The sequence below is a fragment of the Schistocerca gregaria genome, chromosome 5, assembly GCF_023897955.1.
Source record: "Schistocerca gregaria isolate iqSchGreg1 chromosome 5, iqSchGreg1.2, whole genome shotgun sequence".
Classification (NCBI taxonomy): Eukaryota; Metazoa; Arthropoda; class Insecta; order Orthoptera; family Acrididae; genus Schistocerca; species Schistocerca gregaria.
Genome location: NC_064924.1, coordinates 574,571,124 through 574,596,704, shown reverse-complemented (window position 1 = coordinate 574,596,704; position 25,581 = coordinate 574,571,124). Strand labels below are relative to the sequence as shown.

General features: G+C 49.4%; 44 non-coding genes across 44 annotated transcripts; all 44 read right to left on the bottom strand.

The window, feature by feature from the left end:
- Window positions 1-474: 474 nt before the first annotated feature.
- On the bottom strand, window positions 475-548 carry Trnan-guu (transfer RNA asparagine (anticodon GUU)). Its single transcript has one exon. It is a non-coding gene; the product is annotated as a tRNA-Asn (tRNA).
- Window positions 549-866: 318 nt separating this feature from the next.
- Trnat-cgu (transfer RNA threonine (anticodon CGU)) lies at window positions 867-938 on the bottom strand. The gene has a single exon. It is a non-coding gene; the product is annotated as a tRNA-Thr (tRNA).
- Window positions 939-1,627: 689 nt separating this feature from the next.
- Window positions 1,628-1,701, bottom strand: Trnan-guu (transfer RNA asparagine (anticodon GUU)). The gene has a single exon. It is a non-coding gene; the product is annotated as a tRNA-Asn (tRNA).
- Window positions 1,702-2,019: 318 nt separating this feature from the next.
- Window positions 2,020-2,091, bottom strand: Trnat-cgu (transfer RNA threonine (anticodon CGU)). The gene has a single exon. It is a non-coding gene; the product is annotated as a tRNA-Thr (tRNA).
- Window positions 2,092-2,780: 689 nt separating this feature from the next.
- Window positions 2,781-2,854, bottom strand: Trnan-guu (transfer RNA asparagine (anticodon GUU)). The gene has a single exon. It is a non-coding gene; the product is annotated as a tRNA-Asn (tRNA).
- Window positions 2,855-3,172: 318 nt separating this feature from the next.
- On the bottom strand, window positions 3,173-3,244 carry Trnat-cgu (transfer RNA threonine (anticodon CGU)). The gene has a single exon. It is a non-coding gene; the product is annotated as a tRNA-Thr (tRNA).
- Window positions 3,245-3,933: 689 nt separating this feature from the next.
- On the bottom strand, window positions 3,934-4,007 carry Trnan-guu (transfer RNA asparagine (anticodon GUU)). Its single transcript has one exon. It is a non-coding gene; the product is annotated as a tRNA-Asn (tRNA).
- Window positions 4,008-4,325: 318 nt separating this feature from the next.
- On the bottom strand, window positions 4,326-4,397 carry Trnat-cgu (transfer RNA threonine (anticodon CGU)). The gene has a single exon. It is a non-coding gene; the product is annotated as a tRNA-Thr (tRNA).
- Window positions 4,398-5,086: 689 nt separating this feature from the next.
- Trnan-guu (transfer RNA asparagine (anticodon GUU)) lies at window positions 5,087-5,160 on the bottom strand. Its single transcript has one exon. It is a non-coding gene; the product is annotated as a tRNA-Asn (tRNA).
- Window positions 5,161-5,477: 317 nt separating this feature from the next.
- On the bottom strand, window positions 5,478-5,549 carry Trnat-cgu (transfer RNA threonine (anticodon CGU)). The gene has a single exon. It is a non-coding gene; the product is annotated as a tRNA-Thr (tRNA).
- Window positions 5,550-6,238: 689 nt separating this feature from the next.
- Trnan-guu (transfer RNA asparagine (anticodon GUU)) lies at window positions 6,239-6,312 on the bottom strand. The gene has a single exon. It is a non-coding gene; the product is annotated as a tRNA-Asn (tRNA).
- Window positions 6,313-6,630: 318 nt separating this feature from the next.
- Trnat-cgu (transfer RNA threonine (anticodon CGU)) lies at window positions 6,631-6,702 on the bottom strand. The gene has a single exon. It is a non-coding gene; the product is annotated as a tRNA-Thr (tRNA).
- Window positions 6,703-7,391: 689 nt separating this feature from the next.
- Window positions 7,392-7,465, bottom strand: Trnan-guu (transfer RNA asparagine (anticodon GUU)). Its single transcript has one exon. It is a non-coding gene; the product is annotated as a tRNA-Asn (tRNA).
- A 318-nt stretch (window positions 7,466-7,783) lies between these two features.
- Window positions 7,784-7,855, bottom strand: Trnat-cgu (transfer RNA threonine (anticodon CGU)). Its single transcript has one exon. It is a non-coding gene; the product is annotated as a tRNA-Thr (tRNA).
- A 689-nt stretch (window positions 7,856-8,544) lies between these two features.
- Window positions 8,545-8,618, bottom strand: Trnan-guu (transfer RNA asparagine (anticodon GUU)). The gene has a single exon. It is a non-coding gene; the product is annotated as a tRNA-Asn (tRNA).
- A 318-nt stretch (window positions 8,619-8,936) lies between these two features.
- On the bottom strand, window positions 8,937-9,008 carry Trnat-cgu (transfer RNA threonine (anticodon CGU)). Its single transcript has one exon. It is a non-coding gene; the product is annotated as a tRNA-Thr (tRNA).
- A 689-nt stretch (window positions 9,009-9,697) lies between these two features.
- On the bottom strand, window positions 9,698-9,771 carry Trnan-guu (transfer RNA asparagine (anticodon GUU)). Its single transcript has one exon. It is a non-coding gene; the product is annotated as a tRNA-Asn (tRNA).
- Window positions 9,772-10,089: 318 nt separating this feature from the next.
- Window positions 10,090-10,161, bottom strand: Trnat-cgu (transfer RNA threonine (anticodon CGU)). The gene has a single exon. It is a non-coding gene; the product is annotated as a tRNA-Thr (tRNA).
- A 689-nt stretch (window positions 10,162-10,850) lies between these two features.
- Window positions 10,851-10,924, bottom strand: Trnan-guu (transfer RNA asparagine (anticodon GUU)). The gene has a single exon. It is a non-coding gene; the product is annotated as a tRNA-Asn (tRNA).
- Window positions 10,925-11,242: 318 nt separating this feature from the next.
- On the bottom strand, window positions 11,243-11,314 carry Trnat-cgu (transfer RNA threonine (anticodon CGU)). Its single transcript has one exon. It is a non-coding gene; the product is annotated as a tRNA-Thr (tRNA).
- Window positions 11,315-12,003: 689 nt separating this feature from the next.
- Window positions 12,004-12,077, bottom strand: Trnan-guu (transfer RNA asparagine (anticodon GUU)). Its single transcript has one exon. It is a non-coding gene; the product is annotated as a tRNA-Asn (tRNA).
- A 318-nt stretch (window positions 12,078-12,395) lies between these two features.
- Window positions 12,396-12,467, bottom strand: Trnat-cgu (transfer RNA threonine (anticodon CGU)). Its single transcript has one exon. It is a non-coding gene; the product is annotated as a tRNA-Thr (tRNA).
- Window positions 12,468-13,156: 689 nt separating this feature from the next.
- On the bottom strand, window positions 13,157-13,230 carry Trnan-guu (transfer RNA asparagine (anticodon GUU)). The gene has a single exon. It is a non-coding gene; the product is annotated as a tRNA-Asn (tRNA).
- Window positions 13,231-13,548: 318 nt separating this feature from the next.
- Trnat-cgu (transfer RNA threonine (anticodon CGU)) lies at window positions 13,549-13,620 on the bottom strand. Its single transcript has one exon. It is a non-coding gene; the product is annotated as a tRNA-Thr (tRNA).
- A 689-nt stretch (window positions 13,621-14,309) lies between these two features.
- Window positions 14,310-14,383, bottom strand: Trnan-guu (transfer RNA asparagine (anticodon GUU)). Its single transcript has one exon. It is a non-coding gene; the product is annotated as a tRNA-Asn (tRNA).
- Window positions 14,384-14,701: 318 nt separating this feature from the next.
- On the bottom strand, window positions 14,702-14,773 carry Trnat-cgu (transfer RNA threonine (anticodon CGU)). The gene has a single exon. It is a non-coding gene; the product is annotated as a tRNA-Thr (tRNA).
- Window positions 14,774-15,462: 689 nt separating this feature from the next.
- Trnan-guu (transfer RNA asparagine (anticodon GUU)) lies at window positions 15,463-15,536 on the bottom strand. Its single transcript has one exon. It is a non-coding gene; the product is annotated as a tRNA-Asn (tRNA).
- A 318-nt stretch (window positions 15,537-15,854) lies between these two features.
- Window positions 15,855-15,926, bottom strand: Trnat-cgu (transfer RNA threonine (anticodon CGU)). Its single transcript has one exon. It is a non-coding gene; the product is annotated as a tRNA-Thr (tRNA).
- Window positions 15,927-16,615: 689 nt separating this feature from the next.
- Trnad-guc (transfer RNA aspartic acid (anticodon GUC)) lies at window positions 16,616-16,689 on the bottom strand. The gene has a single exon. It is a non-coding gene; the product is annotated as a tRNA-Asp (tRNA).
- Window positions 16,690-17,007: 318 nt separating this feature from the next.
- Window positions 17,008-17,079, bottom strand: Trnat-cgu (transfer RNA threonine (anticodon CGU)). Its single transcript has one exon. It is a non-coding gene; the product is annotated as a tRNA-Thr (tRNA).
- Window positions 17,080-17,768: 689 nt separating this feature from the next.
- Window positions 17,769-17,842, bottom strand: Trnak-cuu (transfer RNA lysine (anticodon CUU)). Its single transcript has one exon. It is a non-coding gene; the product is annotated as a tRNA-Lys (tRNA).
- Window positions 17,843-18,160: 318 nt separating this feature from the next.
- Window positions 18,161-18,232, bottom strand: Trnat-cgu (transfer RNA threonine (anticodon CGU)). The gene has a single exon. It is a non-coding gene; the product is annotated as a tRNA-Thr (tRNA).
- A 689-nt stretch (window positions 18,233-18,921) lies between these two features.
- Window positions 18,922-18,995, bottom strand: Trnan-guu (transfer RNA asparagine (anticodon GUU)). Its single transcript has one exon. It is a non-coding gene; the product is annotated as a tRNA-Asn (tRNA).
- Window positions 18,996-19,313: 318 nt separating this feature from the next.
- Window positions 19,314-19,385, bottom strand: Trnat-cgu (transfer RNA threonine (anticodon CGU)). The gene has a single exon. It is a non-coding gene; the product is annotated as a tRNA-Thr (tRNA).
- A 689-nt stretch (window positions 19,386-20,074) lies between these two features.
- Window positions 20,075-20,148, bottom strand: Trnad-guc (transfer RNA aspartic acid (anticodon GUC)). Its single transcript has one exon. It is a non-coding gene; the product is annotated as a tRNA-Asp (tRNA).
- A 318-nt stretch (window positions 20,149-20,466) lies between these two features.
- Trnat-cgu (transfer RNA threonine (anticodon CGU)) lies at window positions 20,467-20,538 on the bottom strand. Its single transcript has one exon. It is a non-coding gene; the product is annotated as a tRNA-Thr (tRNA).
- A 689-nt stretch (window positions 20,539-21,227) lies between these two features.
- Trnak-cuu (transfer RNA lysine (anticodon CUU)) lies at window positions 21,228-21,301 on the bottom strand. The gene has a single exon. It is a non-coding gene; the product is annotated as a tRNA-Lys (tRNA).
- A 318-nt stretch (window positions 21,302-21,619) lies between these two features.
- Trnat-cgu (transfer RNA threonine (anticodon CGU)) lies at window positions 21,620-21,691 on the bottom strand. The gene has a single exon. It is a non-coding gene; the product is annotated as a tRNA-Thr (tRNA).
- A 689-nt stretch (window positions 21,692-22,380) lies between these two features.
- Trnan-guu (transfer RNA asparagine (anticodon GUU)) lies at window positions 22,381-22,454 on the bottom strand. Its single transcript has one exon. It is a non-coding gene; the product is annotated as a tRNA-Asn (tRNA).
- A 318-nt stretch (window positions 22,455-22,772) lies between these two features.
- On the bottom strand, window positions 22,773-22,844 carry Trnat-cgu (transfer RNA threonine (anticodon CGU)). Its single transcript has one exon. It is a non-coding gene; the product is annotated as a tRNA-Thr (tRNA).
- Window positions 22,845-23,533: 689 nt separating this feature from the next.
- On the bottom strand, window positions 23,534-23,607 carry Trnan-guu (transfer RNA asparagine (anticodon GUU)). The gene has a single exon. It is a non-coding gene; the product is annotated as a tRNA-Asn (tRNA).
- A 318-nt stretch (window positions 23,608-23,925) lies between these two features.
- On the bottom strand, window positions 23,926-23,997 carry Trnat-cgu (transfer RNA threonine (anticodon CGU)). The gene has a single exon. It is a non-coding gene; the product is annotated as a tRNA-Thr (tRNA).
- A 689-nt stretch (window positions 23,998-24,686) lies between these two features.
- Window positions 24,687-24,760, bottom strand: Trnak-cuu (transfer RNA lysine (anticodon CUU)). The gene has a single exon. It is a non-coding gene; the product is annotated as a tRNA-Lys (tRNA).
- Window positions 24,761-25,078: 318 nt separating this feature from the next.
- Window positions 25,079-25,150, bottom strand: Trnat-cgu (transfer RNA threonine (anticodon CGU)). Its single transcript has one exon. It is a non-coding gene; the product is annotated as a tRNA-Thr (tRNA).
- Window positions 25,151-25,581: the final 431 nt, after the last annotated feature.

Genomic DNA, 25,581 nt, shown 5'->3' with positions numbered 1-25,581 from the left:
CTTGTGGGATAACGTGGCTCGACTGCGAAATGCGCCTTTCGGCTCCACTCTCTGGCTACAGTTTGCTGTTGTTCACAGTGGCACTGGCGTTGCCCATGGGGCTTCATATAAGGCGACTGCACGTCGCTCGGCCAACAGCGGCCTACTGCAGACCGACACTTAAGAGACACAAAATACAAATCGACATCGAGAGACAGGCCCTGTCATATGGCACTCGCGACGCATACGCTGAAATTGAATGTAAATAAAACGTCTTTTGTAGTGGGCGTCGCTCTACTGCAGTGTCACACATGGTGAATAAATAGGAAAACAGTAGAACGTCTGTGTAGGGCCATGTTTTTACCTACTGTGCCACCTGCCTGAATGTGTATAAGCATCTGTGGCATCACTCCTTCGCAGCCAAATTGCCACACTAGCTGTGTATCTCTAACAAAGTTGTGTATGTCCTCACCTCGGTGACGGATAAAACGACTTCGCCCCCAGGTGGGCTCGAACCACCAACCTTTCGGTTAACAGCCGAACGCGCTAGCCGATTGCGCCACGGAGGCGTCGACTTTGGCTCACTTGTGCAATCTATATCAACTTAATTCGTACACATTCTGCAGGAATCTCGCAGAATGGTAGCATCTGCTTATGCCCCTTCACATGGTTAACGTGCATGCACACTGTAGCGACGCTCATAAACGAATGACAGTATACTACAAAATGCATACAAACCACTGTTCTGCCTATGCATTCAGAAAACCTCCTAGGCCAGTAGAATACTTGTCATAGGTTGTAGAACATCCCTTTCATTCAGTGTACTGCCATGTGATAGATATTGCTCGAGGTAGCTCCGCACGTTGCAGGAAAGTTAAAAAAATGGATGCCTTCTGTGAGGTTCGAACTCACGACTGCTGGTTTACGAGACCAGTGCTCTACCACTGAGCTAAGAAGGCGGCAGCTTTGAATATGCGAGATATCCCCGAATTCTCACTTCATCACACTGAATCTTGCAGCCCTCGACCAGATAATTGATTTGGCGCACGGCTGCTGCTGGGAGTGTCCACATTGCCGTTCACCAAATCTCTCGAGTGTTTCGCCCTTACGATCGGCGACGACCGTCAGGCCACCAAAAGTTTGCGGTCTGCAATTTCTTGTCCTAGTGCACAGCTTGTGGGATAACGTGGCTCGACTGCGAAATGCGCCTTTCGGCTCCACTCTCTGGCTACAGTTTGCTGTTGTTCACAGTGGCACTGGCGTTGCCCATGGGGCTTCATGTAAGGCGACTGCACGTCGCTCGGCCAACAGCGGCCTACTGCAGACCGACACTTAAGAGACACAACATACAAATCGACATCGAGAGACAGGCCCTGTCATATGGCACTCGCGACGCATACGCTGAAATTGAATGTAAATAAAACGTCTTTTGTAGTGGGCGTCGCTCCACTGCAGTGTCACACATGGTGAATAAATAGGAAAACAGTAGAACGTCTGTGTAGGGCCATGTTTTTACCTACTGTGCCACCTGCCTGAATGTGTATAAGCATCTGTGGCATCACTCCTTCGCAGCCAAATTGCCACACTAGCTGTGTATCTCTAACAAAGTTGATGTATGTCCTCACCTCGGTGACGGATAAAACGATTTCGCCCGCAGGTGGGCTCGAACCACCAACCTTTCGGTTAACAGCCGAACGCGCTAGCCGATTGCGCCACGGAGGCGTCGACTTTGGCTCACTTGTGCTCTCTATATCAACTTAATTCGTACACATTCTGCAGGAATCTCGCAGAATAGTAGCATCTGATTATGCCCCTTCACATGGTTAACGTGCATGCACACTGTAGCGACGCTCATAAACGAATGACATTATACTACAAAATGCATACAAACCACTGTTCTGCCTATGCATTCAGAAAACCTCCTAGGCCAGTAGAATACTTGTCATAGGTTGTAGAACATCCCTTTCATTCAGTGTACTGCCATGTGATAGATATTGCTCGAGGTAGCTCCGCACGTTGCAGGAAAGTTAAAAAAATGGATGCCTTCTGTGAGGTTCGAACTCACGACTCCTGGTTTACGAGACCAGTGCTCTACCACTGAGCTAAGAAGGCGGCAGCTTTGAATATGCGAGCTATCCCCGAATTCTCACTTCATCACACTGAATCTTGCAGCCCTCGACCAGATAATTGATTTGGCGCACTGCTGCTGCTGGGAGTGTCCACATTGCCGTTCTCCAAATCTCTCGAGTGTTTCGCCCTTACGATCGGCGACGACCGTCAGGCCACCAAAAGTTTGCGGTCTGCAATTTCTTGTCCTAGTGCACAGCTTGTGGGATAACGTGGCTCGACTGCGAAATGCGCCTTTCGGCTCCACTCTCTGGCTACAGTTTGCTGTTGTTCACAGTGGCACTGGCGTTGCCCATGGGGCTTCATGTAAGGCGACTGCACGTCGCTCGGCCAACAGCGGCCTACTGCAGACCGACACTTAAGAGACACAAAATACAAATCGACATCGAGAGACAGGCCCTGTCATATGGCACTCGCGACGCATACGCTGAAATTGAATGTAAATAAAACGTCTTTTGTAGTGGGCGTCGCTCCACTGCAGTGTCACACATGGTGAATAAATAGGAAAACAGTAGAACGTCTGTGTAGGGCCATGTTTTTACCTACTGTGCCACCTGCCTGAATGTGTATAATCATCTGTGGCATCACTCCGTCGCAGCCAAATTGCCACACTTGCTGTGTATCTCTAACAAAGTTGATGTATGTCCTCACCTCGGTGACGGATAAAACGATTTCGCCCCCAGGTGGGCTCGAACCACCAACCTTTCGGTTAACAGCCGAACGCGCTAGCCGATTGCGCCACGGAGGCGTCGACTTTGGCTCACTTGTGCAATCTATATCAACTTAATTCGTACACATTCTGCAGGAATCTCGCAGAATGGTAGCATCTGCTTATGCCCCTTCACATGGTTAACGTGCATGCACACTGTAGCGACGCTCATAAACGAATGACATTATACTACAAAATGCATACAAACCACTGTTCTGCCTATGCATTCAGAAAACCTCCTAGGCCAGTAGAATACTTGTCATAGGTTGTAGAACATCCCTTTCATTCAGTGTACTGCCATGTGATAGATATTGCTCGAGGTAGCTCCGCACGTTGCAGGAAAGTTAAAAAAATGGATGCCTTCTGTGAGGTTCGAACTCACAACTCCTGGTTTACGAGACCAGTGCTCTACCACTGAGCTAAGAAGGCGGCAGCTTTGAATATGCGAGCTATCCCCGAATTCTCACTTCATCACACTGAATCTTGCAGCCCTCGACCAGATAATTGATTTGGCGCACTGCTGCTGCTGGGAGTGTCCACATTGCCGTTCTCCAAATCTCTCGAGTGTTTCGCCCTTACGATCGGCGACGACCGTCAGGCCACCAAAAGTTTGCGGTCTGCAATTTCTTGTCCTAGTGCACAGCTTGTGGGATAACGTGGCTCGACTGCGAAATGCGCCTTTCGGCTCCACTCTCTGGCTACAGTTTGCTGTTGTTCACAGTGGCACTGGCGTTGCCCATGGGGCTTCATGTAAGGCGACTGCACGTCGCTCGGCCAACAGCGGCCTACTGCAGACCGACACTTAAGAGACACAAAATACAAATCGACATCGAGAGACAGGCCCTGTCATATGGCACTCGCGACGCATACGCTGAAATTGAATGTAAATAAAACGTCTTTTGTAGTGGGCGTCGCTCCACTGCAGTGTCACACATGGTGAATAAATAGGAAAACAGTAGAACGTCTGTGTAGGGCCATGTTTTTACCTACTGTGCCACCTGCCTGAATGTGTATAAGCATCTGTGGCATCAATCCGTCGCAGCCAAATTGCCACACTTGCTGTGTATCTCTAACAAAGTTGATGTATGTCCTCACCTCGGTGACGGATAAAACGATTTCGCCCCCAGGTGGGCTCGAACCACCAACCTTTCGGTTAACAGCCGAACGCGCTAGCCGATTGCGCCACGGAGGCGTCGACTTTGGCTCACTTGTGCAATCTATATCAACTTAATTCGTACACATTCTGCAGGAATCTCGCAGAATGGTAGCATCTGCTTATGCCCCTTCACATGGTTAACGTGCATGCACACTGTAGCGACGCTCATAAACGAATGACATTATACTACAAAATGCATACAAACCACTGTTCTGCCTATGCATTCAGAAAACCTCCTAGGCCAGTAGAATACTTGTCATAGGTTGTAGAACATCCCTTTCATTCAGTGTACTGCCATGTGATAGATATTGCTCGAGGTAGCTCCGCACGTTGCAGGAAAGTTAAAAAAATGGATGCCTTCTGTGAGGTTCGAACTCACGACTCCTGGTTTACGAGACCAGTGCTCTACCACTGAGCTAAGAAGGCGGCAGCTTTGAATATGCGAGCTATCCCCGAATTCTCACTTCATCACACTGAATCTTGCAGCCCTCGACCAGATAATTGATTTGGCGCACTGCTGCTGCTGGGAGTGTCCACATTGCCGTTCACCAAATCTCTCGAGTGTTTCGCCCTTACGATCGGCGACGACCGTCAGGCCACCAAAAGTTTGCGGTCTGCAATTTCTTGTCCTAGTGCACAGCTTGTGGGATAACGTGGCTCGACTGCGAAATGCGCCTTTCGGCGCCACTCTCTGGCTACAGTTTGCTGTTGTTCACAGTGGCACTGGCGTTGCCCATGGGGCTTCATATAAGGCGACTGCACGTCGCTCGGCCAACAGCGGCCTACTGCAGACCGACACTTAAGAGACACAAAATACAAATCGACATCGAGAGACAGGCCCTGTCATATGGCACTCGCGACGCATACGCTGAAATTGAATGCAAATAAAACGTCTTTTGTAGTGGGCGTCGCTCCACTGCAGTGTCACACATGGTGAATAAATAGGAAAACAGTAGAACGTCTGTGTAGGGCCATGTTTTTACCTACTGTGCCACCTGCCTGAATGTGTATAAGCATCTGTGGCATCACTCCGTCGCAGCCAAATTGCCACACTTGCTGTGTATCTCTAACAAAGTTGATGTATGTCCTCACCTCGGTGACGGATAAAACGATTTCGCCCCCAGGTGGGCTCGAACCACCAACCTTTCGGTTAACAGCCGAACGCGCTAGCCGATTGCGCCACGGAGGCGTCGACTTTGGCTCACTTGTGCAATCTATATCAACTTAATTCGTACACATTCTGCAGGAATCTCGCAGAATGGTAGCATCTGCTTATGCCGTTCACATGGTTAACGTGCATGCACACTGTAGCGACGCTCAAAAACGAATGACATTATACTACAAAATGCATACAAACCACTGTTCTGCCTATGCATTCAGAAAACCTCCTAGGCCAGTAGAATACTTGTCATAGGTTGTAGAACATCCCTTTCATTCAGTGTACTGCCATGTGATAGATATTGCTCGAGGTAGCTCCGCACGTTGCAGGAAAGTTAAAAAAATGGATGCCTTCTGTGAGGTTCGAACTCACGACTCCTGGTTTACGAGACCAGTGCTCTACCACTGAGCTAAGAAGGCGGCAGCTTTGAATATGCGAGCTATCCCCGAATTCTCACTTCATCACACTGAATCTTGCAGCCCTCGACCAGATAATTGATTTGGCGCACTGCTGCTGCTGGGAGTGTCCACATTGCCGTTCACCAAATCTCTCGACTGTTTCGCCCTTACGATCGGCGACGACCGTCAGGCCACCAAAAGTTTGCGGTCTGCAATTTCTTGTCCTAGTGCACAGCTTGTGGGATAACGTGGCTCGACTGCGAAATGCGCCTTTCGGCTCCACTCTCTGGCTACAGTTTGCTGTTGTTCACAGTGCCACTGGCGTTGCCCATGGGGCTTCATATAAGGCGACTGCACGTCGCTCGGCCAACAGCGGCCTACTGCAGACCGACACTTAAGAGACACAAAATACAAATCGACATCGAGAGACAGGCCCTGTCATATGGCACTCGCGACGCATACGCTGAAATTGAATGTAAATAAAACGTCTTTTGTAGTGGGCGTCGCTCCACTGCAGTGTCACACATGGTGAATAAATAGGAAAACAGTAGAACGTCTGTGTAGGGCCATGTTTTTACCTACTGTGCCACCTGCCTGAATCTGTATAAGCATCTGTGGCATCACTCCTTCGCAGCCAAATTGCCACACTAGCTGTGTATCTCTAACAAAGTTGATGTATGTCCTCACCTCGGTGACGGATAAAACGATTTCGCCCCCAGGTGGGCTCGAACCACCAACCTTTCGGTTAACAGCCGAACGCGCTAGCCGATTGCGCCACGGAGGCGTCGACTTTGGCTCACTTGTGCAATCTATATCAACGCAATTCGTACACATTCTGCAGGAATCTCGCAGAATGGTAGCATCTGCTTATGCCCCTTCACATGGTTAACGTGCATGCACACTGTAGCGACGCTCATAAACGAATGACATTATACTACAAAATGCATACAAACCACTGTTCTGCCTATGCATTCAGAAAACCTCCTAGGCCAGTAGAATACTTGTCATAGGTTGTAGAACATCCCTTTCATTCAGTGTACTGCCATGTGATAGATATTGCTCGAGGTAGCTCCGCACGTTGCAGGAAAGTTAAAAAAATGGATGCCTTCTGTGAGGATCGAACTCACGACTCCTGGTTTACGAGACCAGTGCTCAACCACTGAGCTAAGAAGGCGACAGCTATGAATTTGCGGGCTATCCCCGAATTCTCACTTCATCACACTGAATCTTGCAGCCCTCGACCAGATAATTGATTTGGCGCACTGCTGCTGCTGGGAGTGTCCACATTGCCGTTCACCAAATCTCTCGACTGTTTCGCCCTTACGATCGGCGACGACCGTCAGGCCACCAAAAGTTTGCGGTCTGCAATTTCTTGTCCTAGTGCACAGCTTGTGGGATAACGTGGCTCGACTGCGAAATGCGCCTTTCGGCTCCACTCTCTGGCTACAGTTTGCTGTTGTTCACAGTGGCACTGGCGTTGCCCATGGGGCTTCATGTATGGCGACTGCACGTCGCTCGGCCAACAGCGGCCTACTGCAGACCGACACTTAAGAGACACAAAATACAAATCGACATCGAGAGACAGGCCCTGTCATATGGCACTCGCGACGCATACGCTGAAATTGAATGTAAATAAAACGTCTTTTGTAGTGGGCGTCGCTCCACTGCAGTGTCACACATGGTGAATAAATAGGAAAACAGTAGAAAGTCTGTGTAGGGCCATGTTTTTACCTACTGTGCCACCTGCCTGAATGTGTATAAGCATCTGTGGCATCACTCCTTCGCAGCCAAATTGCCACACTAGCTGTGTATCTCTAACAAAGTTGATGTATGTCCTCACCTCGGTGACGGATAAAACGATTTCGCCCCCGGGTGGGCTCGAACCACCAACCTTTCGGTTAACAGCCGAACGCGCTAGCCGATTGCGCCACGGAGGCGTCGACTTTGGCTCACTTGTGCAACCTATATCAACGCAATTCGTACACATTCTGCAGGAATCTCGCGGAATGGTAGCATCTGCTTATGCCCCTTCACATGGTTAACGTGCATGCACACTGTAGCGACGCTCATAAACGAATGACATTATACTACAAAATGCATACAAACCACTGTTCTGCCTATGCATTCAGAAAACCTCCTAGGCCAGTAGAATACTTGTCATAGGTTGTAGAACATCCCTTTCATTCAGTGTACTGCCATGTGATAGATATTGCTCGAGGTAGCTCCGCACATTGCAGGAAAGTTAAAAAAATGGATGCCTTCTGTGAGGTTCGAACTCACGACTCCTGGTTTACGAGACCAGTGCTCTACCACTGAGCTAAGAAGGCAGAAGCCTTGAATATGCGAGCTATCCCCGAATTCTCACTTCATCACACTGAATCTTGCAGCCCTCGACCAGATAATTGATTTGGCGCACTGCTGCTGCTGGGAGTGTCCACATTGCCGTTCTCCAAATCTCTCGAGTGTTTCGCCCTTACGATCGGCGACGACCGTCAGGCCACCAAAAGTTTGCGGTCTGCAATTTCTTGTCCTAGTGCACAGCTTGTGGGATAACGTGGCTCGACTGCGAAATGCGCCTTTCGGCTCCACTCTCTGGCTACAGTTTGCTGTTGTTCACAGTGGCACTGGCGTTGCCCATGGGGCTTCATGTAAGGCGACTGCACGTCGCTCGGCCAACAGCGGCCTACTGCAGACCGACACTTAAGAGACACAAAATACAAATCGACATCGAGAGACAGGCCCTGTCATATGGCACTCGCGACGCATACGCTGAAATTGAATGTAAATAAAACGTCTTTTGTAGTGGGCGTCGCTCCACTGCAGTGTCACACATGGTGAATAAATAGGAAAACAGTAGAACGTCTGTGTAGGGCCATGTTTTTACCTACTGTGCCACCTGCCTGAATATGTATAAGCATCTGTGGCATCACTCCTTCGCAGCCAAATTGCCACACTAGCTGTGTATCTCTAACAAAGTTGATGTATGTCCTCACCTCGGTGACGGATAAAACGATTTCGCCCCCAGGTGGGCTCGAACCACCAACCTTTCGGTTAACAGCCGAACGCGCTAGCCGATTGCGCCACGGAGGCGTCGACTTTCGCTCACTTGTGCAATCTATATCAACTTAATTCGTACACATTCTGCAGGAATCTCGCAGAATGGTAGCATCTGCTTATGCCCCTTCACATGGTTAACGTGCATGCACACTGTAGCGACGCTCATAAACGAATGACATTATACTACAAAATGCATACAAACCACTGTTCTGCCTATGCATTCAGAAAACCTCCTAGGCCAGTAGAATACTTGTCATAGGTTGTAGAACATCCCTTTCATTCAGTGTACTGCCATGTGATAGATATTGCTCGAGGTAGCTCCGCACGTTGCAGGAAAGTTAAAAAAATGGATGCCTTCTGTGAGGTTCGAACTCACGACTCCTGGTTTACGAGACCAGTGCTCTACCACTGAGCTAAGAAGGCGGCAGCCTTGAATATGCGAGCTATCCCCGAATTCTCACTTCATCACACTGAATCTTGCAGCCCTCGACCAGATAATTGATTTGGCGCACTGCTGCTGCTGGGAGTGTCCACATTGCCGTTCACCAAATCTCTCGAGTGTTTCGCCCTTACGATCGGCGACGACCGTCAGGCCACCAAAAGTTTGCGGTCTGCAATTTCTTGTCCTAGTGCACAGCTTGTGGGATAACGTGGCTCGACTGCGAAATGCGCCTTTCGGCTCCACTCTCTGGCTACAGTTTGCTGTTGTTCACAGTGGCACTGGCGTTGCCCATGGGGCTTCATGTAAGGCGACTGCACGTCGCTCGGCCAACAGCGGCCTACTGCAGACCGACACTTAAGAGACACAAAATACAAATCGACATCGAGAGACAGGCCCTGTCATATGGCACTCGCGACGCATACGCTGAAATTGAATGTAAATAAAACGTCTTTTGTAGTGGGCGTCGCTCCACTGCAGTGTCACACATGGTGAATAAATAGGAAAACAGTAGAACGTCTGTGTAGGGCCATGTTTTTACCTACTGTGCCACCTGCCTGAATGTGTATAAGCATCTGTGGCATCACTCCTTCGCAGCCAAATTGCCACACTAGCTGTGTATCTCTAACAAAGTTGATGTATGTCCTCACCTCGGTGACGGATAAAACGATTTCGCCCCCGGGTGGGCTCGAACCACCAACCTTTCGGTTAACAGCCGAACGCGCTAGCCGATTGCGCCACGGAGGCGTCGACTTTAGATCACTTGTGCAATCTATATCAACGCAATTCGTACACATTCTGCAGGAATCTCGCAGAATGGTAGCATCTGCTTATGCCCCTTCACATGGTTAACGTGCATGCACACTGTAGCGACGCTCATAAACGAATGACATTATACTACAAAATGCATACAAACCACTGTTCTGCCTATGCATTCAGAAAACCTCCTAGGCCAGTAGAATACTTGTCATAGGTTGTAGAACATCCCTTTCATTCAGTGTACTGCCATGTGATAGATATTGCTCGAGGTAGCTCCGCACGTTGCAGGAAAGTTAAAAAAGTGGATGCCTTCTGTGAGGTTCGAACTCACGACTCCTGGTTTACGAGACCAGTGCTCTACCACTGAGCTAAGAAGGCGGCAGCTTTGAATATGCGAGCTATCCCCGAATTCTCACTTCATCACACTGAATCTTGCAGCCCTCGACCAGATAATTGATTTGGCGCACTGCTGGTGCTGGGAGTGTCCACATTGCCGTTCTCCAAATCTCTCGAGTGTTTCGCCCTTACGATCGGCGACGACAGTCAGGCCACCAAAAGTTTGCGGTCTGCAATTTCTTGTCCTAGTGCACAGCTTGTGGGATAACGTGGCTCGACTGCGAAATGCGCCTTTCGGCTCCACTCTCTGGCTACAGTTTGCTGTTGTTCACAGTGGCACTGGCGTTGCCCATGGGGCTTCATGTAAGGCGACTGCACGTCGCTCGGCCAACAGCGGCCTACTGCAGACCGACACTTAAGAGACACAAAATACAAATCGACATCGAGAGACAGGCCCTGTCATATGGCACTCGCGACGCATACGCTGAAATTGAATGTAAATAAAACGTCTTTTGTAGTGGGCGTCGCTCCACTGCAGTGTCACACATGGTGAATAAATAGGAAAACAGTAGAACGTCTGTGTAGGGCCATGTTTTTACCTACTGTGCCACCTGCCTGAATGTGTATAAGCATCTGTGGCATCACTCCTTCGCAGCCAAATTGCCACACTAGCTGTGTATCTCTAACAAAGTTGATGTATGTCCTCACCTCGGTGACGGATAAAACGATTTCGCCCCCGGGTGGGCTCGAACCACCAACCTTTCGGTTAACAGCCGAACGCGCTAGCCGATTGCGCCACGGAGGCGTCGACTTTCGCTCACTTGTGCAATCTATATCAACTTAATTCGTACACATTCTGCAGGAATCTCGCAGAATGGTAGCATCTGCTTATGCCCCTCCACATGGTTAACGTGCATGCACACTGTAGCGATGCTCATAAACGAATGACATTATACTACAAAAGGCATACAAACCACTGTTCTGCCTATGCATTCAGAAAACCTCCTAGGCCAGTAGAATACTTGTCATAGGTTGTAGAACATCCCTTTCATTCAGTGTACTGCCATGTGATAGATATTGCTCGAGGTAGCTCCGCACGTTGCAGGAAAGTTGAAAAAATGGATGCCTTCTGTGAGGTTCGAACTCACGACTCCTGGTTTACGAGACCAGTGCTCTAACACTGAGCTAAGAAGGCGGCAGCTTTGAATATGCGAGCTATCCCCGAATTCTCACTTCATCACACTGAATCTTGCAGCCCTCGACCAGATAATTGATTTGGCGCACTGCTGCTGCTGGGAGTGTCCACATTGCCGTTCACCAAATCTCTCGACTGTTTCGCCCTTACGATCGGCGACGACCGTCAGGCCACCAAAAGTTTGCGGTCTGCAATTTCTTGTCCTAGTGCACAGCTTGTGGGATAACGTGGCTCGACTGCGAAATGCGCCTTTCGGCTCCACTCTCTGGCTACAGTTTGCTGTTGTTCACAGTGGCACTGGCGTTGCCCATGGGGCTTCATGTAAGGCGACTGCACGTCGCTCGGCCAACAGCGGCCTACTGCAGACCGACACTTAAGAGACACAAAATACAAATCGACATCGAGAGACAGGCCCTGTCATATGGCACTCGCGACGCATACGCTGAAATTGAATGTAAATAAAACGTCTTTTGTAGTGGGCGTCGCTCCACTGCAGTGTCACACATGGTGAATAAATAGGAAAACAGTAGAACGTCTGTGTAGGGCCATGTTTTTACCTACTGTGCCACCTGCCTGAATGTGTATAAGCATCTGTGGCATCACTCCTTCGCAGCCAAATTGCCACACTAGCTGTGTATCTCTAACAAAGTTGATGTATGTCCTCACCTCGGTGACGGATAAAACGATTTCGCCCCCGGGTGGGCTCGAACCACCAACCTTTCGGTTAACAGCCGAACGCGCTAGCCGATTGCGCCACGGAGGCGTCGACTTTCGCTCACTTGTGCAATCTATATCAACTTAATTCGTACACATTCTGCAGGAATCTCGCAGAATGGTAGCATCTGCTTATGCCCCTCCACATGGTTAACGTGCATGCACACTGTAGCGATGCTCATAAACGAATGACATTATACTACAAAAGGCATACAAACCACTGTTCTGCCTATGCATTCAGAAAACCTCCTAGGCCAGTAGAATACTTGTCATAGGTTGTAGAACATCCCTTTCATTCAGTGTACTGCCATGTGATAGATATTGCTCGAGGTAGCTCCGCACGTTGCAGGAAAGTTGAAAAAATGGATGCCTTCTGTGAGGTTCGAACTCACGACTCCTGGTTTACGAGACCAGTGCTCTAACACTGAGCTAAGAAGGCGGCAGCTTTGAATATGCGAGCTATCCCCGAATTCTCACTTCATCACACTGAATCTTGCAGCCCTCGACCAGATAATTGATTTGGCGCACTGCTGCTGCTGGGAGTGTCCACATTGCCGTTCACCAAATCTCTCGACTGTTTCGCCCTTACGATCGGCGACGACCGTCAGGCCACCAAAAGTTTGCGGTCTGCAATTTCTTGTCCTAGTGCACAGCTTGTGGGATAACGTGGCTCGACTGCGAAATGCGCCTTTCGGCTCCACTCTCTGGCTACAGTTTGCTGTTGTTCACAGTGGCACTGGCGTTGCCCATGGGGCTTCATGTAAGGCGACTGCACGTCGCTCGGCCAACAGCGGCCTACTGCAGACCGACACTTAAGAGACACAAAATACAAATCGACATCGAGAGACAGGCCCTGTCATATGGCACTCGCGACGCATACGCTGAAATTGAATGTAAATAAAACGTCTTTTGTAGTGGGCGTCGCTCCACTGCAGTGTCACACATGGTGAATAAATAGGAAAACAGTAGAACGTCTGTGTAGGGCCATGTTTTTACCTACTGTGCCACCTGCCTGAATGTGTATAAGCATCTGTGGCATCACTCCTTCGCAGCCAAATTGCCACACTAGCTGTGTATCTCTAACAAAGTTGATGTATGTCCTCACCTCGGTGACGGATAAAACGATTTCGCCCCCGGGTGGGCTCGAACCACCAACCTTTCGGTTAACAGCCGAACGCGCTAGCCGATTGCGCCACGGAGGCGTCGACTTTCGCTCACTTGTGCAATCTATATCAACTTAATTCGTACACATTCTGCAGGAATCTCGCAGAATGGTAGCATCTGCTTATGCCCCTTCACATGGTTAACGTGCATGCACACTGTAGCGACGCTCATAAACGAATGACATTATACTACAAAAGGCATACAAACCACTGTTCTGCCTATGCATTCAGAAAACCTCCTAGGCCAGTAGAATACTTGTCATAGGTTGTAGAACATCCCTTTCATTCAGTGTACTGCCATGTGATAGATATTGCTCGAGGTAGCTCCGCACGTTGCAGGAAAGTTAAAAAAATGGATGCCTTCTGTGAGGTTCGAACTCACGACTCCTGGTTTACGAGACCAGTGCTCTACCACTGAGCTAAGAAGGCGGCAGCTTCGAATATGCGAGCTATCCCCGAATTCTCAATTCATCACACTGAATCTTGCAGCCCTTGACCAGATAATTGATTTGGCGCACTGCTGCTGCTGGGAGTGTCCACATTGCCGTTCACCAAATCTCTCGAGTGTTTCGCCCTTACGATCGGCGACGACCGTCAGGCCACCAAAAGTTTGCGGTCTGCAATTTCTTGTCCTAGTGCACAGCTTGTGGGATAACGTGGCTCGACTGCGAAATGCGCCTTTCGGCTCCACTCTCTGGCTACAGTTTGCTGTTGTTCACAGTGGCACTGGCGTTGCCCATGGGGCTTCATGTAAGGCGACTGCACGTCGCTCGGCCAACAGCGGCCTACTGCAGACCGACACTTAAGAGACACAAAAAACAAATCGACATCGAGAGACAGGCCCTGTCATATGGCACTCGCGACGTATACGCTGAAATTGAATGTAAATAAAACGTCTTTTGTAGTGGGCGTCGCTACACTGCAGTGTCACACATGGTGAATAAATAGGGAAACAGTAGAACGTCTGTGTAGGGCCATGTTTTTACCTACTGTGCCACCTGCCTGAATGTGTATAAGCATCTGTGGCATCACTCCTTCGCAGCCAAATTGCCACACTAGCTGTGTATCTCTAACAAAGTTGATGTATGTCCTCACCTCGGTGACGGATAAAACGATTTCGCCCCCGGGTGGGCTCGAACCACCAACCTTTCGGTTAACAGCCGAACGCGCTAGCCGATTGCGCCACGGAGGCGTCGACTTTCGCTCACTTGTGCAATCTATATCAACTTAATTCGTACACATTCTGCAGGAATCTCGCAGAATGGTAGCATCTGCTTATGCCCCTTCACATGGTTAACGTGCATGCACACTGTAGCGACGCTCATAAACGAATGACATTATACTACAAAAGGCATACAAACCACTGTTCTGCCTATGCATTCAGAAAACCTCCTAGGCCAGTAGAATACTTGTCATAGGTTGTAGAACATCCCTTTCATTCAGTGTACTGCCATGTGATAGATATTGCTCGAGGTAGCTCCGCACGTTGCAGGAAAGTTAAAAAAATGGATGCCTTCTGTGAGGTTCGAACTCACGACTCCTGGTTTACGAGACCAGTGCTCTACCACTGAGCTAAGAAGGCGGCAGCTTCGAATATGCGAGCTATCCCCGAATTCTCAATTCATCACACTGAATCTTGCAGCCCTCGACCAGATAATTGATTTGGCGCACTGCTGCTGCTGGGAGTGTCCACATTGCCGTTCACCAAATCTCTCGACTGTTTCGCCCTTACGATCGGCGACGACCGTCAGGCCACCAAAAGTTTGCGGTCTGCAATTTCTTGTCCTAGTGCACAGCTTGTGGGATAACGTGGCTCGACTGCGAAATGCGCCTTTCGGCTCCACTCTCTGGCTACAGTTTGCTGTTGTTCACAGTGGCACTGGCGTTGCCCATGGGGCTTCATGTAAGGCGACTGCACGTCGCTCGGCCAACAGCGGCCTACTGCAGACCGACACTTAAGAGACACAAAATACAAATCGACATCGAGAGACAGGCCCTGTCATATGGCACTCGCGACGCATACGCTGAAATTGAATGTAAATAAAACGTCTTTTGTAGTGGGCGTCGCTCCACTGCAGTGTCACACATGGTGAATAAATAGGAAAACAGTAGAACGTCTGTGTAGGGCCATGTTTTTACCTACTGTGCCACCTGCCTGAATGTGTATAAGCATCTGTGGCATCACTCCTTCGCAGCCAAATTGCCACACTAGCTGTGTATCTCTAACAAAGTTGATGTATGTCCTCACCTCGGTGACGGATAAAACGATTTCGCCCCCGGGTAGGCTCGAACCACCAACCTTTCGGTTAACAGCCGAACGCGCTAGCCGATTGCGCCACGGAGTCGTCGACTTTGGCTCACTTGTGCAATCTATATCAACTTAATTCGTACACATTCTGCAGGAATCTCGCAGAATGGTAGCATCTGCTTATGCCCCTTCACATGGTTAACGTGCATGCACACTGTAGCGACGCTCATAAACGAATGACATTATACTACAAAAGGCATACAAACCACTGTTCTGCCTATGCATTCAGAAAACCTCCTAGGCCAGTAGAATACTTGTCATAGGTTGTAGAACATCCCTTTCATTCAGTGTACTGCCATGTGATAGATATTGCTCGAGGTAGCTCCGCACGTTGCAGGAAAGTTAAAAAAATGGATGCCTTCTGTGAGGTTCGAACTCACGACTCCTGGTTTACGAGACCAGTGCTCTACCACTGAGCTAAGAAGGCGGCAGCTTCGAATATGCGAGCTATCCCCGAATTCTCACTTCATCACACTGAATCTTGCAGCCCTCGACCAGATAATTGATTTGGCGCACTGCTGCTGCTGGGAGTGTCCACATTGCCGTTCACCAAATCTCTCGACTGTTTTGCCCTTACGATCGGCGACGACCGTCAGGCCACCAAAAGTTTGCGGTCTGCAATTTCTTGTCCTAGTGCACAGCTTGTGGGATAACGTGGCTCGACTGCGAAATGCGCCTTTCGGCTCCACTCTCTGGCTACAGTTTGCTGTTGTTCACAGTGGCACTGGCGTTGCCCATGGGGCTTCATGTAAGGCGACTGCACGTCGCTCGGCCAACAGCGGCCTACTGCAGACCGACACTTAAGAGACACAAAATACAAATCGACATCGAGAGACAGGCCCTGTCATATGGCACTCGCGACGCATACGCTGAAATTGAATGTAAATAAAACGTCTTTTGTAGTGGGCGTCGCTCCACTGCAGTGTCACACATGGTGAATAAATAGGAAAACAGTAGAACGTCTGTGTAGGGCCATGTTTTTACCTACTGTGACACCTGCCTGAATGTGTATAAGCATCTGTGGCATCACTCCTTCGCAGCCAAATTGCCACACTAGCTGTGTATCTCTAACAAAGTTGATGTATGTCCTCACCTCGGTGACGGATAAAACGATTTCGCCCCCAGGTGGGCTCGAACCACCAACCTTTCGGTTGACAGCCGAACGCGCTAGCCGATTGCGCCACGGAGGCGTCGACTTTGGCTCACTTGAGCAATCTATATCAACTTAATTCGTACACATTCTGCAGGAATCTCGCAGAATGGTAGCATCTGCTTATGCCCCTTCACATGGTTAACGTGCATGCACACTGTAGCGACGCTCATAAACGAATGACATTATACTACAAAATGCATACAAACCACTGTTCCGCCTATGCATTCAGAAAACCTCCTAGGCCAGTAGAATAATTGTCATAGGTTGTAGAACATCCCTTTCATTCAGTGTACTGCCATGTGATAGATATTGCTCGAGGTAGCTCCGCACGTTGCAGGAAAGTTAAAAAAATGGATGCCTTCTGTGAGGTTCGAACTCACGACTCCTGGTTTACGAGACCAGTGCTCTACCACTGAGCTAAGAAGGCGGCAGCTTTGAATATGCGAGCTATCCCCGAATTCTCACTTCATCACACTGAATCTTGCAGCCCTCGACCAGATAATTGATTTGGCGCACTGCTGCTGCTGGGAGTGTCCACATTGCCGTTCACCAAATCTCTCGACTGTTTCGCCCTTACGATCGGCGACGACCGTCAGGCCACCAAAAGTTTGCGGTCTGCAATTTCTTGTCCTAGTGCACAGCTTGTGGGATAACGTGGCTCGACTGCGAAATGCGCCTTTCGGCTCCACTCTCTGGCTACAGTTTGCTGTTGTTCACAGTGGCACTGGCGTTGCCCATGGGGCTTCATGTAAGGCGACTGCACGTCGCTCGGCCAACAGCGGCCTACTGCAGACCGACACTTAAGAGACACAAAATACAAATCGACATCGAGAGACAGGCCCTGTCATATGGCACTCGCGACGCATACGCTGAAATTGAATGTAAATAAAACGTCTTTTGTAGTGGGCGTCGCTCCACTGCAGTGTCACACATGGTGAATAAATAGGAAAACAGTAGAACGTCTGTGTAGGGCCATGTTTTTACCTACTGTGCCACCTGCCTGAATGTGTGTAAGCATCTGTGGCATCACTCCTTCGCAGCCAAATTGCCACACTAGCTGTGTATCTCTAACAAAGTTGATGTATGTCCTCACCTCGGTGACGGATAAAACGATTTCGCCGCCGGGTGGGCTCGAACCACCAACCTTTCGGTTAAGAGCCGAACGCGCTAGCCGATTGCGCCACGGAGGCGTCGACTTTGGCTTACTTGTGCAATCTATATCAACTTAATTCGTACACATTCTGCAGGAATCTCGCAGAATGGTAGCATCTGCTTATGCCCCTTCACATGGTTAACGTGCATGCACACTGTAGCGACGCTCATAAACGAATGACATTATACTACAAAATGCATACAAACCACTGTTCTGCCTATGCATTCAGAAAACCTCCTAGGCCAGTAGAATACTTGTCATAGGTTGTAGAACATCCCTTTCATTCAGTGTACTGCCATGTGATAGATATTGCTCGAGGTAGCTCCGCACGTTGCAGGAAAGTTAAAAAGATGGATGCCTTCTGTGAGGTTCGAACTCACGACTCCTGGTTTACGAGACCAGTGCTCTACCACTGAGCTAAGAAGGCGGCAGCTTTGAATATGCGAGCTATCCCCGAATTCTCACTTCATCACACTGAATCTTGCAGCCCTCGACCAGATAATTGATTTGGCGCACTGCTGCTGCTGGGAGTGTCCACATTGCCGTTCACCAAATCTCTCGACTGTTTCGCCCTTACGATCGGCGACGACCGTCAGGCCACCAAAAGTTTGCGGTCTGCAATTTCTTGTCCTAGTGCACAGCTTGTGGGATAACGTGGCTCGACTGCGAAATGCGCCTTTCGGCTCCACTCTCTGGCTACAGTTTGCTGTTGTTCACAGTGGCACTGGCGTTGCCCATGGGGCTTCATGTAAGGCGACTGCACGTCGCTCGGCCAACAGCGGCCTACTGCAGACCGACACTTAAGAGACACAAAATACAAATCGACATCGAGAGACAGGCCCTGTCATATGGCACTCGCGACGCATACGCTGAAATTGAATGTAAATAAAACGTCTTTTGTAGTGGGCGTCGCTCCACTGCAGTGTCACACATGGTGAATAAGTAGGAAAACAGTAGAACGTCTGTGTAGGGCCATGTTTTTACCTACTGTGCCACCTGCCTGAATGTGTGTAAGCATCTGTGGCATCACTCCTTCGCAGCCAAATTGCCACACTAGCTGTGTATCTCTAACAAAGTTGATGTATGTCCTCACCTCGGTGACGGATAAAACGATTTCGCCGCCGGGTGGGCTCGAACCACCAACCTTTCGGTTAACAGCCGAACGCGCTAGCCGATTGCGCCACGGAGGCGTCGACTTTGGCTTACTTGTGCAATCTATATCAACTTAATTCGTACACATTCTGCAGGAATCTCGCAGAATGGTAGCATCTGCTTATGCCCCTTCACATGGTTAACGTGCATGCACACTGTAGCGACGCTCATAAACGAATGACATTATACTACAAAATGCATACAAACCACTGTTCCGCCTATGCATTCAGAAAACCTCCTAGGCCAGTAGAATACTTGTCATAGGTTGTAGAACATCCCTTTCATTCAGTGTACTGCCATGTGATAGATATTGCTCGAGGTAGCTCCGCACGTTGCAGGAAAGTTAAAAAAATGGATGCCTTCTGTGAGGTTCGAACTCACGACTTCTGGTTTACGAGACCAGTGCTCTAACACTGAGCTAAGAAGGCGGCAGCTTTGAATATGCGAGCTATCCCCGAATTCTCACTTCATCACACTGAATCTTGCAGCCCTCGACCAGATAATTGATTTGGCGCACTGCTGCTGCTGGGAGTGTCCACATTGCCGTTCACCAAATCTCTCGACTGTTTCGCCCTTACGATCGGCGACGACCGTCAGGCCACCAAAAGTTTGCGGTCTGCAATTTCTTGTCCTAGTGCACAGCTTGTGGGATAACGTGGCTCGACTGCGAAATGCGCCTTTCGGCTCCACTCTCTGGCTACAGTTTGCTGTTGTTCACAGTGGCACTGGCGTTGCCCATGGGGCTTCATGTAAGGCGACTGCACGTCGCTCGGCCAACAGCGGCCTACTGCAGACCGACACTTAAGAGACACAAAATACAAATCGACATCGAGAGACAGGCCCTGTCATATGGCACTCGCGACGCATACGCTGAAATTGAATGTAAATAAAACGTCTTTTGTAGTGGGCGTCGCTCCACTGCAGTGTCACACATGGTGAATAAGTAGGAAAACAGTAGAACGTCTGTGTAGGGCCATGTTTTTACCTACTGTGCCACCTGCCTGAATGTGTATAAGCATCTGTGGCATCACTCCTTCGCAGCCAAATTGCCACACTAGCTGTGTATCTCTAACAAAGTTGATGTATGTCCTCACCTCGGTGACGGATAAAACGATTTCGCCCCCAGGTGGGCTCGAACCACCAACCTTTCGGTTGACAGCCGAACGCGCTAGCCGATTGCGCCACGGAGGCGTCGACTTTGGCTCACTTGAGCAATCTATATCAACTTAATTCGTACACATTCTGCAGGAATCTCGCAGAATGGTAGCATCTGCTTATGCCCCTTCACATGGTTAACGTGCATGCACACTGTAGCGACGCTCATAAACGAATGACATTATACTACAAAATGCATACAAACCACTGTTCCGCCTATGCATTCAGAAAACCTCCTAGGCCAGTAGAATAATTGTCATAGTTTGTAGAACATCCCTTTCATTCAGTGTACTGCCATGTGATAGATATTGCTCGAGGTAGCTCCGCACGTTGCAGGAAAGTTAAAAAAATGGATGCCTTCTGTGAGGTTCGAACTCACGACTCCTGGTTTACGAGACCAGTGCTCTACCACTGAGCTAAGAAGGCGGCAGCTTTGAATATGCGAGCTATCCCCGAATTCTCACTTCATCACACTGAATCTTGCAGCCCTCGACCAGATAATTGATTTGGCGCACTGCTGCTGCTGGGAGTGTCCACATTGCCGTTCACCAAATCTCTCGACTGTTTCGCCCTTACGATCGGCGACGACCGTCAGGCCACCAAAAGTTTGCGGTCTGCAATTTCTTGTCCTAGTGCACAGCTTGTGGGATAACGTGGCTCGACTGCGAAATGCGCCTTTCGGCTCCACTCTCTGGCTACAGTTTGCTGTTGTTCACAGTGGCACTGGCGTTGCCCATGGGGCTTCATGTAAGGCGACTGCACGTCGCTCGGCCAACAGCGGCCTACTGCAGACCGACACTTAAGAGACACAAAATACAAATCGACATCGAGAGACAGGCCCTGTCATATGGCACTCGCGACGCATACGCTGAAATTGAATGTAAATAAAACGTCTTTTGTAGTGGGCGTCGCTCCACTGCAGTGTCACACATGGTGAATAAATAGGAAAACAGTAGAACGTCTGTGTAGGGCCATGTTTTTACCTACTGTGCCACCTGCCTGAATGTGTGTAAGCATCTGTGGCATCACTCCTTCGCAGCCAAATTGCCACACTAGCTGTGTATCTCTAACAAAGTTGATGTATGTCCTCACCTCGGTGACGGATAAAACGATTTCGCCGCCGGGTGGGCTCGAACCACCAACCTTTCGGTTAAGAGCCGAACGCGCTAGCCGATTGCGCCACGGAGGCGTCGACTTTGGCTTACTTGTGCAATCTATATCAACTTAATTCGTACACATTCTGCAGGAATCTCGCAGAATGGTAGCATCTGCTTATGCCCCTTCACATGGTTAACGTGCATGCACACTGTAGCGACGCTCATAAACGAATGACATTATACTACAAAATGCATACAAACCACTGTTCTGCCTATGCATTCAGAAAACCTCCTAGGCCAGTAGAATACTTGTCATAGGTTGTAGAACATCCCTTTCATTCAGTGTACTGCCATGTGATAGATATTGCTCGAGGTAGCTCCGCACGTTGCAGGAAAGTTAAAAAGATGGATGCCTTCTGTGAGGTTCGAACTCACGACTCCTGGTTTACGAGACCAGTGCTCTACCACTGAGCTAAGAAGGCGGCAGCTTTGAATATGCGAGCTATCCCCGAATTCTCACTTCATCACACTGAATCTTGCAGCCCTCGACCAGATAATTGATTTGGCGCACGGCTGCTGCTGGGAGTGTCCACATTGCCGTTCACCAAATCTCTCGACTGTTTCGCCCTTACGATCGGCGACGACCGTCAGGCCACCAAAAGTTTGCGGTCTGCAATTTCTTGTCCTAGTGCACAGCTTGTGGGATAACGTGGCTCGACTGCGAAATGCGCCTTTCGGCTCCACTCTCTGGCTACAGTTTGCTGTTGTTCACAGTGGCACTGGCGTTGCCCATGGGGCTTCATGTAAGGCGACTGCACGTCGCTCGGCCAACAGCGGCCTACTGCAGACCGACACTTAAGAGACACAAAATACAAATCGACATCGAGAGACAGGCCCTGTCATATGGCACTCGCGACGCATACGCTGAAATTGAATGTAAATAAAACGTCTTTTGTAGTGGGCGTCGCTCCACTGCAGTGTCACACATGGTGAATAAGTAGGAAAACAGTAGAACGTCTGTGTAGGGCCATGTTTTTACCTACTGTGCCACCTGCCTGAATGTGTGTAAGCATCTGTGGCATCACTCCTTCGCAGCCAAATTGCCACACTAGCTGTGTATCTCTAACAAAGTTGATGTATGTCCTCACCTCGGTGACGGATAAAACGATTTCGCCGCCGGGTGGGCTCGAACCACCAACCTTTCGGTTAACAGCCGAACGCGCTAACCGATTGCGCCACGGAGGCGTCGACTTTGGCTTACTTGTGCAATGTATATCAACTTAATTCGTACACATTCTGCAGGAATCTCGCAGAATGGTAGCATCTGCTTATGCCCCTTCACATGGTTAACGTGCATGCACACTGTAGCGACGCTCATAAACGAATGACATTATACTACAAAATGCATACAAACCACTGTTCCGCCTATGCATTCAGAAAACCTCCTAGGCCAGTAGAATACTTGTCATAGGTTGTAGAACATCCCTTTCATTCAGTGTACTGCCATGTGATAGATATTGCTCGAGGTAGCTCCGCACGTTGCAGGAAAGTTAAAAAAATGGATGCCTTCTGTGAGGTTCGAACTCACGACTCCTGGTTTACGAGACCAGTGCTCTAACACTGAGCTAAGAAGGCGGCAGCTTTGAATATGCGAGCTATCCCCGAATTCTCACTTCATCACACTGAATCTTGCAGCCCTCGACCAGATAATTGATTTGGCGCACTGCTGCTGCTGGGAGTGTCCACATTGCCGTTCACCAAATCTCTCGACTGTTTCGCCCTTACGATCGGCGACGACCGTCAGGCCACCAAAAGTTTGCGGTCTGCAATTTCTTGTCCTAGTGCACAGCTTGTGGGATAACGTGGCTCGACTGCGAAATGCGCCTTTCGGCTCCACTCTCTGGCTACAGTTTGCTGTTGTTCACAGTGGCACTGGCGTTGCCCATGGGGCTTCATGTAAGGCGACTGCACGTCGCTCGGCCAACAGCGGCTTACTGCAGACCGACACTTAAGAGACACAAAATACAAATCGACATCGAGAGACAGGCCCTGTCATATGGCACTCGCGACGCATACGCTGAAATTGAATGTAAATAAAACGTCTTTTGTAGTGGGCGTCGCTCCACTGCAGTGTCACACATGGTGAATAAATAGGAAAACAGTAGAACGTCTGTGTAGGGCCATGTTTTTACCTACTGTGCCACCTGCCTGAATGTGTGTAAGCATCTGTGGCATCACTCCTTCGCAGCCAAATTGCCACACTAGCTGTGTATCTCTAACAAAGTTGATGTATGTCCTCACCTCGGTGACGGATAAAACGATTTCGCCGCCGGGTGGGCTCGAACCACCAACCTTTCGGTTAACAGCCGAACGCGCTAGCCGATTGCGCCACGGAGGCGTCGACTTTGGCTTACTTGTGCAATCTATATCAACTTAATTCGTACACATTCTGCAGGAATCTCGCAGAATGGTAGCATCTGCTTATGCCCCTTCACATGGTTAACGTGCATGCACACTGTAGCGACGCTCATAAACGAATGACATTATACTACAAAATGCATACAAACCACTGTTCTGCCTATGCATTCAGAAAACCTCCTAGGCCAGTAGAATACTTGTCATAGGTTGTAGAACATCCCTTTCATTCAGTGTACTGCCATGTGATAGATATTGCTCGAGGTAGCTCCGCACGTTGCAGGAAAGTTAAAAAGATGGATGCCTTCTGTGAGGTTCGAACTCACGACTCCTGGTTTACGAGACCAGTGCTCTACCACTGAGCTAAGAAGGCGGCAGCTTTGAATATGCGAGCTATCCCCGAATTCTCACTTCATCACACTGAATCTTGCAGCCCTCGACCAGATAATTGATTTGGCGCACTGCTGCTGCTGGGAGTGTCCACATTGCCGTTCACCAAATCTCTCGACTGTTTCGCCCTTACGATCGGCGACGACCGTCAGGCCACCAAAAGTTTGCGGTCTGCAATTTCTTGTCCTAGTGCACAGCTTGTGGGATAACGTGGCTCGACTGCGAAATGCGCCTTTCGGCTCCACTCTCTGGCTACAGTTTGCTGTTGTTCACAGTGGCACTGGCGTTGCCCATGGGGCTTCATGTAAGGCGACTGCACGTCGCTCGGCCAACAGCGGCCTACTGCAGACCGACACTTAAGAGACACAAAATACAAATCGACATCGAGAGACAGGCCCGGTCATATGGCACTCGCGACGCATACGCTGAAATTGAATGTAAATAAAACGTCTTTTGTAGTGGGCGTCGCTCCACTGCAGTGTCACACATGGTGAATAAATAGGAAAACAGTAGAACGTCTGTGTAGGGCCATGTTTTTACCTACTGTGCCACCTGCCTGAATGTGTGTAAGCATCTGTGGCATCACTCCTTCGCAGCCAAATTGCCACACTAGCTGTGTATCTCTAACAAAGTTGATGTATGTCCTCACCTCGGTGACGGATAAAACGATTTCGCCGCCGGGTGGGCTCGAACCACCAACCTTTCGGTTAAGAGCCGAACGCGCTAGCCGATTGCGCCACGGAGGCGTCGACTTTGGCTTACTTGTGCAATCTATATCAACTTAATTCGTACACATTCTGCAGGAATCTCGCAGAATGGTAGCATCTGCTTATGCCCCTTCACATGGTTAACGTGCATGCACACTGTAGCGACGCTCATAAACGAATGACATTATACTACAAAATGCATACAAACCACTGTTCTGCCTATGCATTCAGAAAACCTCCTAGGCCAGTAGAATACTTGTCATAGGTTGTAGAACATCCCTTTCATTCAGTGTACTGCCATGTGATAGATATTGCTCGAGGTAGCTCCGCACGTTGCAGGAAAGTTAAAAAGATGGATGCCTTCTGTGAGGTTCGAACTCACGACTCCTGGTTTACGAGACCAGTGCTCTACCACTGAGCTAAGAAGGCGGCAGCTTTGAATATGCGAGCTATCCCCGAATTCTCACTTCATCACACTGAATCTTGCAGCCCTCGACCAGATAATTGATTTGGCGCACTGCTGCTGCTGGGAGTGTCCACATTGCCGTTCACCAAATCTCTCGACTGTTTCGCCCTTACGATCGGCGACGACCGTCAGGCCACCAAAAGTTTGCGGTCTGCAATTTCTTGTCCTAGTGCACAGCTTGTGGGATAACGTGGCTCGACTGCGAAATGCGCCTTTCGGCTCCACTCTCTGGCTACAGTTTGCTGTTGTTCACAGTGGCACTGGCGTTGCCCATGGGGCTTCATGTAAGGCGACTGCACGTCGCTCGGCCAACAGCGGCCTACTGCAGACCGACACTTAAGAGACACAAAATACAAATCGACATCGAGAGACAGGCCCTGTCATATGGCACTCG